We start from the raw sequence: 19,466 nt of genomic DNA, 5'->3' as shown, positions 1-19,466 counted from the left end.
TTCAGCATCATTACTCCAGTCTTCAGTGTCACATGATCCTTCAGAAATCATTCTACTGTTTTTGAGACATTTCAATGTATTCTGAAGTCACATGCTTTTATGGGTCTTCAAGTGCCTTATATGTAGTACCCTGGTATATTTACCATAGTTGCCCTTTTGGGTCTGCTGCTTTGCCACCCTCTAAATCGAGTATTACTTGGAGTAAGCCATTTAAAATAAGAATAGTAGCTTATCTCTCTTTGTAATATAACATTGGACTGAAAATGTATATATTTTTTTATTCTTTATCAACACAAAAGCTTGTTCTTTTACGTAAGCCTGTTTTTAATAAATAGTATATAGTTATGCATATTATGATCAAATAAATATATTGTATATTTTGTATAAATTGTATATTGCCAGACGGAATTCAGTTTTTGGCAGGCTTGGTTCACAGAGCTGTTCTTTAGTGTATTTTCCCCATTTATTTACTGTTTTTTCTACATCTTTCCCTAATCTCCTAACCAATACACGTTTGCTTGTGGCTCTTGAGGTTCTTGAGATTTTGTGGCAGTCATTTGTTTGATTCCCCTACTGTTTACGTATATTCCTTCTGGAGAGCACCATATCTGCAAATTCATTTTATATATAGCATTCCTCCCTAACAGGTTATCAGGTGTTTGTTCTGATATTAGAATGGGAATTTTTATTTCTGCGTCGTTTACTTTTATGCTGACTGGAACTGTCATTGGAATTAGCTGCGTAAGTCCCCGAGTCCTGGGTCTCTGCTTAAAACAATTGCTACCCTCACCTTTCCTATAGTCCCGTTTGTTGTGAATACTGGTGTTATTTCTCCACTACTGTCTCTATGGAATAACACCTTACTTTTCCACTGCACTGGTCGTATGTCTGAGCTTATCATAAGGTAGCCATTTCTTAGGATTGTTACTCCTCCTGTCCCCTTTGGCCATCGGCTCCTCGAATTCCTTCTGACATAACACTGTACACTGGGCCAATGGGATGATATTAATTGCCCCAATTGAGTAGGACTCAGCATATAAAGTTCCTCCAATTGTACCAATGGCTCAAAGGTCAAATGTTTATTCACTATAGCTTGTCAGTCCACACATGGCCATTCCTGTTCTATTTCCTTCAAATTTGTGATTGTAGCCAATTTATTCAGAAACTCTTTTTTATTTTGTTCTGTCAATTCCCTTGTCTGGCCTAAATAGTCTACATATTCAAACTCCTTCCAGAAATGATTACTAATCCCCCGTGTCTCTATTAATATTCTTTCTAATTCTATTTCTTCTGCTTCAGCTATTCTAGCCGAGCGTATTTTTTCAAACTCGGCAATGACCTGAGTCCACATTAGATTTTAGTTTGGAGGAAAACAGAGAAACAAGCCCTCTCTGTGTCTCTCTGTGTTTCTCTGTCTGTTAACAGCCCCTCCCTTCTCGCTCTCTCTGTTCTCAGTCAATCAGCTCCTCCCCTCTCACTCTCTCTGTTCTCAGTCACAGGTCCTTATGTCACACAATCAGCCTTGCATTCTTCACCCTCGCTGTGTGTGTGTGTGTGTGTGTGTGTGAGAGAGAGAGAGAGAGAGAGAGAGAGAGAAACAGGTGTTTTTTCTTAACTTTAATTTTGTTTCTTTATTAACAATTGTGTTTCTTTATCTGGATCACACCGACTACAGTTTGGATGATGTCCAAATATTCGACAAAGCCAATATCTTGGAACGTTTTTAGTTCTTGGAATGATTTTTCTAACTTCTTTCACACTTTTTTCATCATTCATTTTATAACTATCAAATACTAAGCCTAAAATACCCATTTCCCTGTCTGTCACTCACTTGACGTTGTGTCAATGTAGTGACACTAGGGGTTCGATCTTGAGAGCCCCAATCACCTTTGCTTAAAATAGAAAAGGCCAATGAAAATTGGCGAGTGGAATTTGCATGCTACTCTCCGCCTCGGACATACGGGTATAAAAGGAGATGGCGTGCATCACTCATTCAGATTTTTTCTTTGGAGCCGAATGCTTGTGTGTTCATTCTCTCACCCTTTGCTACACTGCTGGATTCTTACGGCACATACGTATCAGCGGTCACCCTCACACGGTTGAGTGCTGTGTTTCCCCTGGGCGCTTCGGCAGCCTGAGTCTGCAGGTGCTAAAAGAGTATATTAGAAAGAGTATATTTCCTTCTAAAAGAGCTCACGCAAATGCTTGGCTTATTTTTAAAGATGTCCTTCCACGTTTGCACTACTGGATGTGGCCGTTATCTCTCCCCTCTGGATACCCATGAAATCTGCCTTGAGTGTCTGGGGCGCCAGCATTCCGAGGCGGCTTTCATGGAATGGTTATGTTATCATTGTGAGAACATGCCCATGAGAACGTTGCGGTCTTCGCTCACTTCCTTCTTCATGAAGCAAGGAGCCACCGTTGCTGCTCCTCAACCCAGTCCGTCCTGGGCTGATGCTCAGCCGGCCGGGTCGGCACCGTGGGCGATCTGGATGTGGACATGGGAGTGTTTCCGCTGGCTCAGACCTCCCATCCCCCAGCACGCTCGTTCTGTCCGGTCAAGCTGTCGAGCGATGCAGGTGGTCTGCCTCAGGGCGGGTTTAATGTGTTCGCGGCCATCGACCTGAAGGACGCGTACTTTCACGTATTGATCCTTCCTCGACACAGACCCTTTATTCGCTTTACTTTTGAGGGACGAGCATACCAGTACAAGGTCCTCCCCTTCAGTCTGTCCATGTCCCCTTGCGTCTTTACCAAGGTCACAGAGGCTGCCCTGGCCCCGCTAAGGAAGACGAGCATACGCATTCTCAATTATCTTGACGACTGTCTAATCCTAGCTCACTCGCGAGATCTATTGTGTGCACACAGGGATCTTGTACTTCAGCACCTCGACCGACTCGGGCTTCAGGTCAACTGGGAGAAGAGCAAGCTCTCCCCTGTGCAGAGCATCTCTTTTCTCGGTATGGAGTTGGACTCAGTCGCTCTGAGTGCATGTCTTATGACCGAATGTGCTCTGTCAGTGCTGACCTGCCTGAAGACCTTCAGGTAGAAGGTAGCAGTGCCAGTGAAACAATTTCAGAGGCTCCTGGGACATATGGCATCCTCGGCGGTTCTCCCCCTCAGGTTGATGCATATGAGACCGCTTCAGCACTGGCTACAGACTTGAGTCCCGAGGTGGGCATGGTGCCACGGCACCCGGTGTGTGACCATCACACCACAGTGCCATCAGACTTTCAGCCATTGGTCGGACCTGCCGTTTCTACAGGCAGGTGTTCCCCTAGAGCAGGTCTCAAGGCGTGTCGTGGTCACGACGGACGCCTCGAACTCGGGCTGGGGTGCCGTGTGCAACAGGCAGGCAGTGTCGGGGCTCTGGACGGGGCCCCGACTCCAATGGCACATCAACTGCTTAGAGTTGCTGGCAGTATCGCTGGCCCTGAGGAGGCTCCGGCTTTTGATTCAGGGTCCGTGTTGGTCCGAACCAACAACACAGCGACCGTAGCATACATAAACCGCCAAGGCGGCATACGCTTGCATAATATGTCGCAACTCGCCCACCGCCTCTTCCTTTGGAGTCAACAGACTTGAAGTCTCTGCGAGCCACACACCTTCCGGGCGCCCTCAACCATGCAGCGGTCATGCTCTCATGGCAGGTAACACTCCACGGGGAGTGGAGACTCCACCCCCATGTAGTTCAGCTGATTTGGGAGAAATTTGGGGAGGCACAGGTAGACCTGTTTGCCCCCCAAGACTCCTCTCACTGCCCCCTGTAGTACTCCCTGTCCGAGGCCCCCCTCGGCACGGATGCCTTGGTGCACAGCTGGCCTCGGGGGCTATGCAAGTATGCATTTCCTCCTGTGAGCCTCATTGCACAGACTCTGCAAAGTCAGGGAGGACGAGCAGCAAGTCTTGTTCATTGTGCCGTACTGGCCCAACCAGACTTGGTTCTCGGATCTGATGCTCCTGACAGTAGCACCTCCCTGGCACATTCCCCTGAGGCAGGACCTTCTCACTCAGGGGCAAGGCACGCTCCAGCACCCGCAGCCGGACCTCTGGAATCTCCACGTCTGTCTCCTAGACGGGACGCGTAAGACCTAGCAGGTCTTCCGCCAGTGGTGGTAGACTCAATCACTCAGGCCAGGGCCCCTCTATGAGGCAGCTGTATGCCTTAAAATTGTGTCTTTTCACTAACTGGTGTTCTTCCCATGGGGAAGACACAGAGAGATGTGCCATCGGGTCTGTGCCGTCTTTTCTTCAGGAAGGGCTGGAAAGATGGCTGTCTCTCTCTACCCTGAAAGTGTACATGGCTGCCATAGCAGCTTACCACGATACACTGGATGGCAATCCCTCATGACAGCGTGACCTGATCAACAGGTTCCTCAAAGGCGCGAGGAGATTGAATCCTCCTAGACCGCACCTGATCCCCTCTTGGGATCTCTCTGTGGTCCTACCTGCCCTACAGAGAGCCCCGTTTGAGCCCCTGGAGCAGGCCGAGCTCAGCACTCTGTCTCTGAAGACGGCCCTCCTGGTGGCACTCACTTCCATCAAGAGGGTGGGGGACCTGCAGGCACTCTCTTTTACCAGCGAATGCCTGGAGTTCGGGCCGGCACACTCTCACGTGATCTTGAGACTCCCGGTTATGTGCCCAAAGTTCCCACCACTCCTTTTCGGGACCAGGTGGTGAACTGCAAGCGCTCCCTTCAGAGGAGGAAGACCCGGCCTTGTTGTTGCTGTGTCCAGTTCATGCCCTGCGCATCTATCTGGACCGCACGCAGAGCTTTAGATGCTCGGAGCAGCTCTTTGTCTGTTTTGGAGGACAGCAGAAGGGGAAACTGTCTCCAAGCAGAGGTTGGCCCATTGGATTGTGGATGCCATTTCTCTCACATACCAGTCTCAGGAATTGCCGTGCCCCTTGGGAGTCCGGGAGCACTCCACTAGAGGCATTGTGTCCTCCTGGGCACTGGCAAGGGGGGCCTCTCTAGCAGACATATGCAGAGCTGCAGGTTGGGCTATGCCCAATACCTTTGCGAAGTTTTATAACCTACGCAAAGACCCGGTTTCGACCAGAGTGTTATGCGGTAACAGCAGGTAGACCGGGTGGCCAGTTGGGTGTACCGCTTGCATTGCGTATTTCCCCATTTTTCAAAGGTGATAATGTGCACTTTTTGTCCACAACAATTTTTTTTTTGTTGTAATTAAATGTTTTTATTAAATCTTATAATAACAAGAAACACACACACACACACACACACACATATATATATATATATATATATATATATATATATATATATATATATATATATATATATATACACATACACACACAATGCCACAATCACCTCTCCCAAAGCATCTGCCTCTTTAGGGGGTGTGTGCTACTCCCAAAAATAGTACAAAGCAGGTGACGCAGTTGTAAATACCTATAAAACTGAGGTCTGGGGATCCCAAAATGTTGGACCAAGTTTTCAAACAATTTCAACACTCCACTTTCATATAGGTCACCGAGTGTAGCAACTCCCCTCACAATCCACTCTGGCCAGCAGAAAGGGGACTTGCCAATACATAATCTTTGGTTCTGCCATATGCTCGAGGCAACATTTAAATAAGTGTACAATTTAAACAATCTGGACACTTTAGTCCATACCGAGTGTAAATGCGAAATAACGGGGTGTAACTTAACTTTTCCAATTAGTTTGATAGAGATGCTTTGTAATGACGAAATAGGGGCAAGAACTGCCTGTTCAATAACAAACCAGGTGACCAATGAGCCAAATGTCTGAGACTGAATGCATAGTAATAAAACAAAATCTTGGGTAGGCCTAGCCCACCTTTGTCTATCGGCCTATGTAACTTATTAAAATGCAATCTGGGACATTTACCATTCCAAATGAAGGACTTCGCTATGCTATCAAATTAATTATAAGAGAGGGGGACATCTACAGGGAGAGATTGTAGCAGGTGGTTACATTTTGGAATACAATTTATTTTAATAACATTAACCTTCCCAATCATCGATAAATGTAATGAAGCCCACCTGCACACATCGCTCGAAAACCTTTTTATTAAAGGGTCAAAATTAACACTAACTAAATCAGACAAATTTGCTGGGAATAAAATCCTCAAATACTTAATGCCCTGTTTGGGCCACTGGAAGGCGCCCAGCTGGAAAGCTGTTACTGGACAGTACGCTGTCAGAGCCAAAGCTTCGGATTTAGACCAACTGACTTTGTATACTGAGAACTTGGAAAAGGAATTAATAATTCTGTGGAGGCAAGGCATAGATCTAATAGGTTCAGAGACAAATAATAAAATATCATCTGCGTAAAGCAAAAGCTTATGCGCCACACCTCCTGCAACCACCCCTGGAAAATCATCCTCCTTTCTTATCACAGCTGCTTATGGTTCCAGGGCAAAACAGAACAATAATGGGGGAAGAGGGCAACCCTGTCGAGTGCCCCTATCCAGAGTAAAATAATCTTAAATTAATCCATTTGTTTGTACCGCTACTACAGGGTGTCTATAAAGTAACTTAATCCAACCAATAAACATACTCCCGAACCCATATATTTCCAAAATCTTAAAAAGATAATCCCATCCTACCATATCAAATGCCTTTTTGGTGTCAAGTGAAATAGCAGCGACCGGAGACTGATCATTCGCTACTGACCACATGATATTGATGAGACACCTGATGTTATCAGAAGAGCTGTGGCCCCGAATAAACCCCACCTGATCTATATGTATAAGAGATGTCATAACCTTACTTAATCGGTTAGCCAAAAATTTTTTACCAAATTTTTACATCTTGTTGGATCAGGGAGATTGGACGGTAACTTTTACACTCGCTTGGATCTTTGTCCTTTTTAAGAATCAGACTGATCCGGGCTTGTGTCATGGTTGGTCTTTAATTCTTTAGCACTGTCCGGTGACGAACTCAGCGGAGGAGTAATGCCACCAGGCCCAGTACTCGTGGTATTCCCCTTTTCAGGTGTGCCTGTGTGCTTGGGCTCAGTACTCCATGCGTGGTGATTCCCCTTTGGTAATCCCGTATGATGAGTTCCAGGTTTCCACAAACCTGTGTTTCTCCTCATCAGAGCTTTCTCTGTCTCGGCCACTGTGCTGCATACCCTCTCTGTAGATAGGGTCCTCCTGTGGTATCATTCCATATGTGTACTTTCCCATTGGTAAGTCCATGTGAGGTATGCTCCACATGTTAACCTCCCTCTGGCAGGATGTGGTCTCCGTAGTGCTCTCCTTCCTGGAGAGGGAAGAGCACTTCCCAGCGCTATTCTAGAAAGTGCTCGGCAGGAGACTGCTTAACAGCAAATTAAGAAAGGCACCGCCGGTAGCCTACTTGGGTAAATGCCCTCTCCCCCCTTAACATGACTAGGGAGATGCCTTACCTAACTCGCTGGAAGGTCATGACATGGTTGAGCGCTCGCTACGAGGCACGCAGCAGCTTGCCCGTGTCCACTCTTCTGTGCCTCGTGACATGGTTCAGCGCCTGCGGCGTTTCCTATAGGAACCCCTAGTGTCACTACATCGACACAACATCGAGTGAGTGACAGACAGGGAACGTCTTGGTCACTGATGTAACCTCTGTTAACTGATGGAGGGAATGAGCCATTGTATCCCTCCTGCCGTGGCGCTGAACCGGCCGCTGACATGGCCGGGACTCTCAATCGGCTCCTCAGCATAAATCTGAATGAGTGATGCATGCCATCTCCTTTTATACCCGTATGTCCGGGGCGGAGAGTGGCATGCAAATTCCACTCGCCAATTTTCATTGGCCTTTTCTATTTTAAGCAAAAGTGATTGGGGCTCTCAAGATCGAACCCTAGTGTCACTACATCAACACAACGTCTCGTTCCCTCCATCAGGGAACAGAGGTTACATCAGTAACCAAGACGTTCTTTATACCACAGTTCTCATGAGAAAAACAATTACATGGATTTATATCAGCACACTCAACCACACACTCACAGTCTAATTTCATACACATACAACATAGCACAGCGCAGTCGGTGTAAACACAGCACAGTTAATACAAACAATGCAGTTAGTTTTACAAACAACTCAACACAGCCAACACATACATGTATAGACAAACCAGACAAACAAACATTGACACTCTTCAGCCCAGGGCAACCTGCCAATTCATCCCTAAATGCAGTGCTATTTTGAAAACCAATGCCAACCATCAAATTGTGGGCTCATTGTTTTTCAGCCAGCTCAAAGGCCACCATTCAAAATGGGCTCCTTCGTTCTTACTGGTGTCACTACAGATAGCGGTATCCGCAGGATTTCAATACACCCCTCTCTGGGTGAACACGCCTTCTTGCGTGACCTATCAATTCAGCCCATTCCCCCCTAGGAATGCAGTATCCATAGGATTTTTAAACTTGCCAATCCAGCCCCCCCAGTGGTGCTATTTTGAAAAGCAGTGCCAACCATCAAATTGTGGGCTCGCTGCTTCTCTGCCAGTTCAAGGTCCTCTGTTCAAAACAGGCTCCCTTTCTTCACTGGGTCCACCACTGAGAGCTGTATCCGCAGAGTTTTACGCACTTCAACTTATTTACAATACTTATTTACATTTGCATGCACAGTTTTTGAAACCTGGAACCCAGTTCTCTATTTTATTCAATTAGTCATTTAATTAAGTTCGAGACTGGAGAGGCCTTTTAGAATTACCACCACCAGGGCCAAACCTACAGCAGACCACACAAAAACACAATTTTAAGCAAAACTGCTAACCTCAGTTTTTGGTGCCAGTGATTTTGTGCAGTCTGTGCCAGCGGACCTGCAGTGGCTCCCCACTCTCTTGGCCCCGTTCTAGTCCCTTCGTGGTCACCAATGTTATGTCGTGGAGTATTGAAGACTTTTCTTCCTTCTCAGTAAGGAAACTCTCGAAGTCAGGAGTTCCAGGTGTCAAAGGTTAGAGTTTATCGAGCAAACCAACAAACCAGAGACATTAGCTGAGATCTGACTCTCTTGGTCCAAACCCTCATCCTTTATACCAGGGGTGTCAAACTCAGTTCCTGGAGGGCCACAGCCCTGCAGAGTTTAGTTCCAACCCTGCTCCAAAATGCCTCCTTGTAATCTTCAAGCACTCCTGAAGACCTTGATTAGCTGCTTCAGGTGTGTTTAATTAGGGTTGGAGCTAAATTCTGCTGGACTGTGGCCCTCCAGGAACCGAGTTTGACACCCCTGCTTTATATATTTTGTTATCTTGCATTACCTCATGCTTACACACATCTTATTATTTTTATTGTAGTCAATGGGTACCGTCCACCACCATTATTTCACAGAGCCTCTGACTTCTTTTTAATGGTGGAAACTTGGCTTTTAGTTCATTTAAAAAAAATAACCTTTTAAATTCATTTATTGTAAAAGTATACATTTTGGAAGGTCACGTGATGCCATGCAAGAAGCAGACGTGTGAACGATGAGCTCTGCGCACTTTGCTAATTTTTTTATTATTCTCATGTTATAATTTGATGAAATTTGATACACCCAGTTATACATTTGCTCTTTGATGTAAAACATGGCAAAGAAGTCAAAATCATCGGGCTCTGGAGACATTAAAAGACACTTACGTGTTCAGGATGAAAGCCCCGACAGGCCTACAGACCGGGGACTCGATTTGGATGGTGCGGCGGGAGAGGAGATCCAGCATCAGTTGTCCAACATGTCGGTGATGTTGACAAAGGTCCTTGCTGTCTTGGAGGATCTCGCTGTAATACGTTGATCGATTACGGCGATGGAAATAAAATTCTCTGAGTTAGTTACAAGAGTGTCGGATGCTGAGAAACTAATTGATTATTTGGAGTCATCGGAGAGGGAATTAACCGCTAATCCGCCCATGACCAAAGTTGATCTGGAACGTATTCTTGAAAAGCTTGAAGATCTTGAGAATAGAAACCGCAGGAATAACGTCAGAATTGTTGGAATTCCTGAGCATGAGGAGGGCAGAGATATGGTGAAATTCCTAGACGAGCTCTTCCCGAGCCTGCTCGACATAACAGGCCACAAGCTGGAAATTGAATGAGCTCACAGAGTCCCAGCTCACAGATCTGCTGAGGGAGACAGGCTCCGATCGATTCTGGCCAAATTTCTGAGGTCATCCGATAAAGACCTTGTGTTGCGCCAGGCGAGGAGCAAAGGGAAGCTTTCTTGGAGGAATCATAATATTTTCTTGTTCCCGGACTTTGCGAGTTCGACAAGAGAGAAACGCGATCAGTTCAAGGAATGCAAGAAACTCTACATCAGCGAAAGATCTCGTTTGCTCTAATGTTTCTGGCCAAACTGAGAATAGAAACGAAGAACGGTTGCAAAGTATTTACATGCCCCAATCAGGCAATGTCTTTTATTGAATCAATGGGTGAGTAAACCATTGGATGTTTCTCGTATGAGTGGGTCTGACTCGCTGTACTTACTCTGGCTTTTGAGGAAGCTGGGTGTCATTTTGGTTTCTTTTTGCATTGGCTCCGCCTAGCAGCTGGAGTTTGTTTTGTGAATAACACTTTCCATAAAGAAGTTTTTGCATTGATGAAAGATTACTTTTGCCTTGAAGTTCCCTGCCAGTTTGAGAGTGGACTCTACGGATGACCACACAATATCAACATGCTCACACAAAGGATGTCTTTTATAAAGTTGACGGATTGAGTAAGTCATGGTATATACTTTTATGCAGCCTCTGAGTGAATTGACTTGACCATCCGGGGAACCGGGATGTCGGTTTTGTTTCTTTTTGTGTTGGCTCCGCCTAGCGTCTGGAACTTGTGCCGTTTACGGGACACTGGAATGATTACGTCATCCGCTAAACTCATAACAGCTGGCTCACTGAACATTTGTTTGTCTATCTGTGAAACTGAACGGTTTCATATCTGCTGAAATTTGTTTTGTGGAGGATCACACCTTTAAAACAATTCTGTGAATTAATCTACATGTCTGTGTTCATTCTTCCTTTTGGCTGGGGGTTATTTTACAAAGTATTTTCTGTTATGTAATTTTGCTTCACAAATTTGTGAGGCAAAATTGAGCAATCTGATGGCAAAGTTGTCGTGGGGGCTCGTGGGCGTTCATGGACCTTTTGAGTTTAGAGGGATTGTCGCTGGTTGGCGTTTTTGTGTGTGGGGTTAATGCGCACGTTTTTCTTTTTTCTGTTTGTTTTGTTCGGGGGGAAGTTCGGGGTTTGATTATTTCAATAATGGGGAATGTGGTCTGTATAATTTTGTTTTTGACACACAGCTTTTTTATTTTTTATTATATCAATTTATCAGTTGTTAATATGAGTGTACTATCTCTCTCCACATGGAATGTGAATGGGTTGGGGCACCCCATAAAAAGAAGGAAGGTTATTACTTTTCTTAAACGTAAGAAATATGATATAGTGTTTCTTCAAGAAACGCATCTTTCCCTGCAGGAAGCTAAAAAATTTGGGAAGATATGGGGTGGACATGTTTTCTTTAGTGTTGGCTCAAGTAAGAGCAAGGGAGTCAATATTGGTAAATAAACATTTACAATTCAAATTTCTCAAACAGATTAAAGATAAATTAGGAAGAGTAATTATTGTTTTAGCTGAAATTCAAGGGCATAGGTTGATTTTGGCTAATATTTATGCGCCTAACGCTGAAGATCAGGGCTTTTTTATAGATCTTGAAGGGATGTTGCAAACCGCTGGTACCCCTCATGATAAAATATTGGGAGGAGAATCTTTTGATGGACTCAGTCCTTGATCACAGTGAAGCAAAAGTGTGTAAGCCCCCTAGAGCAACCTTGACACTTCACAGGATGTGTAAAAATCTTGGTCTTACAGATATTTGGAGACTTTTGAACCCATCTGGTAGGGACTATTAATTTTTTTCATCAGTCCATAAAATTTATTCTAGAATAGATTTTTTTTTTTATATCCAAGTCCCTCATTTCATCTGTTGTTGATTGCTCAATTGGAAACATCTTAGTCTCAGATCACGCCCTGGTGAGTTTAGAGGTGGTGCCACATACGGAGAAAAAGAAATCATATAGTTGGCACCTTAATGTGTCCCTTTTGCAAAATCCTGATTTCCAACAAATGCTAAAGGCTGAAATCAGTGTTTATATGGAGACCAATTGGTTCTCAGTATGCACTGTGGGCGTGGCTTGGGAGGCACTTAAGGCGGTTCTTAGGGGTCGGATCATACAGTATGCCTCATTCATCAAAAAATCCAAAGCACGAGAACTCGTGGAGTTGGAAGGAAATATTAAAAATGCCGAAGCAGATCTGAAGCGCCATTTGTCATCCGATGGCCTCAGAGAATTGACTCGATTGAAATACAGATATAATACTATTTTGTCACGGAAAGTGGTTTTTTTGGTTATTCAGGGCAAGACAGTCATACTTTGAGTCGGGGACAAAGCAGGAAAAATTTTTGGCTAGATATATAAAGCAGAGAGAGTCTTTTTCTACCATTCCCTCAGTGAAATCTGCTGGTGGTGAAATATTTACCTCGGCCATTGATATTAATAATGCTTTTAAAGAAATCTACTTTGATCTCTATAGTTCCACATCTTCGTCTACTGATGAAGATATTAAAAGCTTTGTGGAACCATTAGATCTCCCTAAACTGACGACTGAGCAAAAAAATTCTCTTGATTCTGAGATAATCTTGGAGGAGCTTGGCGAGGTTATTAAGGCCTTACCTACAGGCAAGTCTCCGGGGCCTGACGGCTTTGCTACTGAGTTTTTCAAATCTTATGCTACAGAACTGGCTCCACTTTTGTTAGAAGTTTATACTGAATCATTAAAGAATGGAAAGCTTCTGCCAACCATGACACAAGCCCGGATCAGTCTGATTCTTAAAAAGGACAAAGATCCAAGCGAGTGTAAAAGTTACCGTCCAATTTCCCTTATCCAGTTAGATCGATTAATCGATTAAGTAAAGTTATGACATCACTTATACATATAGATCAGGTGGGGTTTATTCGGGACCGTAGCTCTTCTGATAACATTAGGCGTCTCATCAATATCATGTGCTCAGTAGCAAATGAACAATCTCCGGTCGCTGCCATCTCACTTGACGCCGAAAAGGCGTTTGATATGGTAGAATGGGATTATCTTTTTAAGGTTTTGGAAATATACGGGTTCGGGAGTACGTTTATTGGATGGATTAAGTTACTTTATAGACACCCAGTAGCAGCGGTACAAACAAATGGACTAATTTCAGATTATTTTACTTTGGATAGGGGCACCCGGCAGGGTTGCCCTCTTTCCCCGTTATTGTTCTGTCTTGCCCTGGAACCATTAGCAACCGCGATAAGAAAGGAGGAGGATTTTCCAGGGGTGGTGGCGGGAGGTATGGCGCATAAACTCTTGCTTTACGCAGATGATATTCTATTATTTGTCTCTGACCCCAGTAGATCTATGCCTTGCCTCCACAGAATTATTAATTCCTTTTCTAAGTTTTCAGGATATAGAGTCAATTGGTCTAAATCCGAAGCTTTGGCTCTGACAGCGTACTCCCCAGAAACAGCTTTCCAGCCGGGTGCTTTCCAGTGGCCCAAACAGGGCATTAAGTATTTGGGTATTTTATTTCCAGCAAATTTGTGTGATTTAGTTAGAGTTAATTTTGACCCCTTAATAAAACGGTTTTCGAGCAATGTGGGCAGGTGGGTTTCATTACATTTATCTATGATTGGGAAGGTTAATGTTATTAATTTTATTCCAAAATTAAATTACTTACTGCAGTCTCTCCCTGTAGATGTCTCCCTCTCTTATTTCAAGCAATTTGATAGCATAGCAAAGTCTTTCATTTGGAATGGTAAGCGTCCCAAATTACATTTCAGTAAGTTACACAGGCCGATTGACAAAGGTGGGCTAGAACTATTCAAGATTTTATTTTATTATTATGCATTTGGTCTCAGACATTTGGCTCATTGGTCGCTTCCACCTGAGAGAGCCCCTCCCTGGTTCTGTATAGAACAGGAAGTTCTTGCCCCTATTTCACCACTGCAGAGCCTTTCTATCAAATTAATCGGAGAAGCTAAGTTACATCCCGTTATCTCGCACTTGAACTCGGTATGGACTAAAGTGTCCAGACTGTTTAATTCTGACATTTTTTTAAATGTTGCCTCGAGCATGTGGCTGAACACCAAACTATGCATCAACAAGTCCCCTTTTTGCTGGTCAGAGTGGACTGGGAGGGGGGTTACTACACTCAGTGACCTGTATGAGAATGGAGTGTTGAGATCCTTTCAAAATTTGGTTCAACTTTTTGGGATTCCTAGATCTCAGTTCTATAAGTATTTACAGCTGCGCCACCTGCTCTGTACTGTTTTTGGGAGTGGTTTACACCCTCCTAAAGCGGCAGACACTCTGGGAGAGGTGATTACTGCTTTTGGAAAAGATCATGAGGCATCGTTGTATTAGTCCCTACTAATTCAGAGTCTGGGAGATGGAACTTCAACTTCCCTTAAGAGATTATGGGAGAAAGATCTAAATTTGGTATTGGAGGAGGGAGAGTGGGCTGGGATTCCAAAAATGTAAAATCTGCATCCAGAGACACAAGTGTTCGCCTCATTCAATTTAAGATTTTACATAGAGTCTATTGGACCCCCTCTAGATTGCATAGGCTTGGTCTTAAAGACACACCCACCTGCTGGCGATGTCAATTAGAAGATGGAGACACAACCCATGTCTTTTGGGGATGTGTTAAGATGCAGGAATTTTGGATGAGGATTCAGAGTTTTATGTGCGAGGTTTTGGCCTCTCAAATTTTATTTTGCCCCAGACTCTGTATCTTGGGAGATAGGGCAGTCATTAATTTGGAGAATAAGCACATGAAAAACTGGGTCCTATCTAGTGTTATGATCGCCAGACAGATCACTTTGAGGAGTTGGAAGTTGGCTGGAGCGCCCCCTTTTCAGGAGTGGTGTTCAGAGATGGCCAGAGTGGCAGCTCTTGAGGAGGGGTTATCCAGAAGACTGGGGAGTCTGGACATGTTTGCGAAGAAGTGGGGCAGATATCTGTCTTTTTTGGAGGGCTCTTGGGGAGGGACAGTGGAGAGAGAGGTGTAGGGGTTTTATGTGTGTGATTGTTTTATTTATTTTATTTTATTTGTATTTTTTTATTAATTTATTTATTTATTTTTGTTGTGTGTCTATGGTTGTGTGACCACTGGGGTGTTGTTGGGGGTCGGGTGGGGGATTGTGGGGGGGGATAGTGGGGGTTATATATTGATTCTGTATATGTGTGTTCTGCTATGTATATATTTAATGGTTGAATCAATAAAAAATGTTAATCGGAAAAAGTATACATTTTGAGTAAATAGAATATAACAGTCTGAGCATAATATGGTCACTTTGACCATTGACTGTATTAATCTTTAACTATTAACTGTGTTTCCCCATGTCTAGGTGTGCACTGTACCATTGTTTTTGCTACAGCTGAGTGCACTGTGTTTCATGTAGCATAAGCACTTTGGGCCTCATGTTCTCTCTCCTGGGTCACACAAAGTCCAGGCTACTCTGTATAAGTACTTTTCTATGTTTGATTTATAAAAATACACTATGGTATAGAAAAATATACTATACTAGCAACCAGATGGGGTTACCCTAGCAACCAAGTAACAAATCACATATCTCTGCACCAGAACATTGTAAAGACTTCTGGCTTCGTTCATTTGACTCAGGGTAGCAAGGAGCCTATTGAGTATCACTTTGGTTACTGTCTAGCAACCAGATGGGATTATCCTAGCAATAAAGTAACAAAACATATATCTCTGCACCAGAACATCATACAGACTTCCGGTTTTGTTCATTTGATATAGGGTAGCAAGGAGGCTTTTCAGTATCACCTTGGTAACTGCCTAGCAATCAGATGGGGTTACCATAGCAACCAAGTAACAAACCACATATCTCTGCACTAGAACATCGTACAGAGTTCCATTTTTGTTCATTTGACTCAGACAAAAAAAAAAAAAAAAAAAAAAAAAACGCATTTTGGGCCATAACTCTTGAATCATTTTGCTTCAAAAGATATAGATTCAATCAGTGGAGTCATATGGATTCATTTTCTGATGCATTTATGTGCTTTTTACAGCTTCAAAATTTTGGTACCCAATTTTCAACAAATTTAGTTTAGGCACGATCTATTCTGTCACTTTGTATTATTTGGCATCCACTGGATCATTTCTGTCAATTCTGATTATTTTGGTTATTTCTTCACATGTGCTTGGACCCCGATGATTGCTGCTTGCGGCTATATTTTTTCTTATTATTATATTTTCTGCCCTAAAAGTGTCTGGGCGTCAGAGACCGTAGGTCGTAGAGACCCCAAACTGGCAGGATGGTTCCAAATCCCCCCACTACTCAGGCGTACAGACACACATCCGTCGAACACTAGGTGGTGCTATTGCAAATACATTTTGGGCCATTAATCTTGGGCTGTAAGGGCTAGATCCAAGATTCCTTGCATCATGCCGAAGAGTTTTGTCCTCTGTCAGATTTTTGATCTGCCCATTTGTTTTCCCGCTATTTTGGATTGTTTGAAAAAAATTCAAAACAAACTCGTCCTAGGCTGTTTGCCCGATCGGAACCAAACCAGTGCAGAAAAATTCACCAGAGTCCCAATATGAAAAGTTAACAAAGGAATTTTGAAATTCTGATTTATTGTCAAATGGTACACCAGTGGGCATGAAAGTTTTACTAAAATGGTTATAACTTCTGAACGGATTGAGATATTATTCCCAAATTTGGTACACGTATGTGTAAAAATATTACACACCTTTGCCTCTTGGTGGTGCTATAATAATTAATAAACTAAAAATGGCTCTAACTATGGAACCGTAGTTCCGATCGACTTTAAATTTTGCATGCAGTGTCTTTGTCTAAGGTGCCATTAAGGTCAATGAGGTCAGTCGCATATCTTTAAAAACATGGCCGCCATTGACCAATCAGACTTCAGCAGCTTTTATATAGGGTTAAATAAGGCTCGGAACTAAACTTGGTAGGTCTATTTGTCTCTTGGCCCAAGAGGTCTGTGCAAAATTTGAAAAAATTGGTCACCGGGAGGCGCTATTGCATTTTACATTCATGTAAATTGTTGTATATACCGTTGTGTTTCAAAAAGAAACACATTATTCAGACCATGCTGTAAACCTCCTCATTCTAAAGAACTCTGCCTTAAATACCATTTGTTTGAAACAAAACATTCAATAAATACTTGAGATTATTTTAAAAGATTACTTTATTGAACTAGTCATAGGCCTTTCACTCAATTGGAACCAAATAAGTGCAGAAACATTCTCTGGAGTCCCAAAATGTAAAGCTGTCAAAGGAATTTTTAAATTGTAAGTTATCGTCAAATGGTATGCCAAAACGTTCATAATGGGTGTGGCCTAAAAGTGTCTGGGCGTCAGAGACCGTAGATCGTAGAGACCCCAAAATTGGCAGGATGGTTCCACATTCCCCCCACTACTAAGGCGTACAGACATACATCCGTCAGACACTAGGTGGTGCTATTGTGAACAAAATAAACAAAAATCACAATTTGGGCCATAACTTCTGGGCCATAAGGGCTAGAAACTAACTATTTTTTCCTGTGATTCCTTACATCATGACGAAGGGTTTTGCGACCTTCAGATTTTTGCTTCGCCCCTTCGTTTCCCACTATTTTGGATTGTTTGAAAAAAATTCAAAACACCCTCGTCCTAGGCCATTCGCCCAATCGGAACCAAACAAGTGCAGATAGATTCAGCAGTGTCCCAATATGAAAAGTTATCAAAGGAATTTTGAAATTGATTCATCGTCAAATGGTATGCCAAAATGTACATAGTGGGCAGGGCCACCTTTACTAAAATGGTTATAATTCTTGAATGGAATGAGATATTATCACCAAATCTGGTATACTTATGTATGAGGTCATTCTGAGGACACACAAATATTGCGCACCTCTGCCTCTTGGTGGCGCTATAATGGTTAAAAACAAAAATGGCTCTAACTATGGAACCGCTGGTCCGATCGACTTTAAATTTTGCATGCAGTTTATTTGTCCAAGGTGTCATCAAGGTCTATGAGGACAGTTGCATATTTTGAAAAACATGGACATCTCGACCAGTCAGCTTTCAGCAGCTTTCATATAGTCAATTTGTATTATTTGGCATCCACTGGATCATTTCTGTCAATTCTTGATTATTTTGGTTATTTCTTCACATGTGCTTCAACCCCGATGATTGCCGCTTGCGGCTATATTTTACCCTTATATCTGGTCACTTTCAGTTGCATTTTTGCCCTTAGCTCCCCTTTATTTCTGACCCTGAGTTCAATGATAAAGCAGCTAAACTCACTGCACTATAGGGATGGAAATACCACTTATTTTCTTTTCGATCCAATACCAACAATTTCAAGTCCAATATCGTCGATACCGATACCAATACCGATGCTTCTATTACATTTTTATTACAATTACATTATCATTTTAAATTGATAATATAAAATATTATTTTAGTCATAATTAAAAAAAATTACATTTGTGAGCCTAAACAGAAAAATATTAGACTTCTGTTTTGTTTACCCTTACAAAAATTAACCATTTAATTTTTAGTTAAAACAGTTAGTTACCACCTGTGGCGGCTGGTGGAAAATTTTCTAGGTTGGGCTGTACCACATACAACAATTTCAGCAACCATCCCAGTATGATTTAATGCAAAACAGTGAAAGTTAAAGAAAAAGTTTAAGAAAAATAGTTGAAGGGATAGTTCACCCAAAAATGACAATTCTGTCATCATTCACTCACCCTCATTTTGTTCCAAACCTGTATGACTTTCTATCTTCTGTGGAACACAAAAGAAGATATTTTGAAGAACGTTGGTAACCAAACAATATTGGTGTCCATTATATGGACAAAAAAAAAAAAAAAAGACATTTGAGGATATTTGAAAAAGACATTTGAAGACATTGAGACATTTCTCAAAATATCTTCTTTTGTGTTTTGCAGAAGAAAGAAAGTCATACAGGTTTGGAACAACATGAGGGTGAGTGAATGATGACAGAATTGTCATTTTTGGGTGAACTGTCGCTTTAAGAGGAGGGAATATTCAAAATAATAAACAGTCTTGTAAATGTCAATTGACCTCTTACACATGGAATTATATGGGATTTATTTTAAAATGTCAACTATACACAAAAACACCACACTGGGGCTCAACATGAACAAATGTACACTACCATTCAAAGTCTGAGTACATCTGCTTGACACCTGGTTATTCATTAAACAGCTATGAGGAATTAATTTACCGGTCTCAATTAAAGTTTGATGCCTCCATGACAAAGGTAAACAAAAGAGACTGAGGACAACTATGTACATGAAAACTCAATGTGGTGAAAAAACCTGCATGTTTTCCTGACAGCTTATTTGTACAGGAATTTAGCTCTTCTCTCCTTCTGAGTGGCAAACTTCTCAATTACTTTCTTATTGAAGTCAAGAATGT

Source organism: Myxocyprinus asiaticus, chromosome 12 (assembly GCF_019703515.2).
Source record: "Myxocyprinus asiaticus isolate MX2 ecotype Aquarium Trade chromosome 12, UBuf_Myxa_2, whole genome shotgun sequence".
NCBI classification, from domain to species: domain Eukaryota; kingdom Metazoa; phylum Chordata; class Actinopteri; order Cypriniformes; family Catostomidae; genus Myxocyprinus; species Myxocyprinus asiaticus.
Note: the sequence above shows the minus strand (reverse complement) of the source record.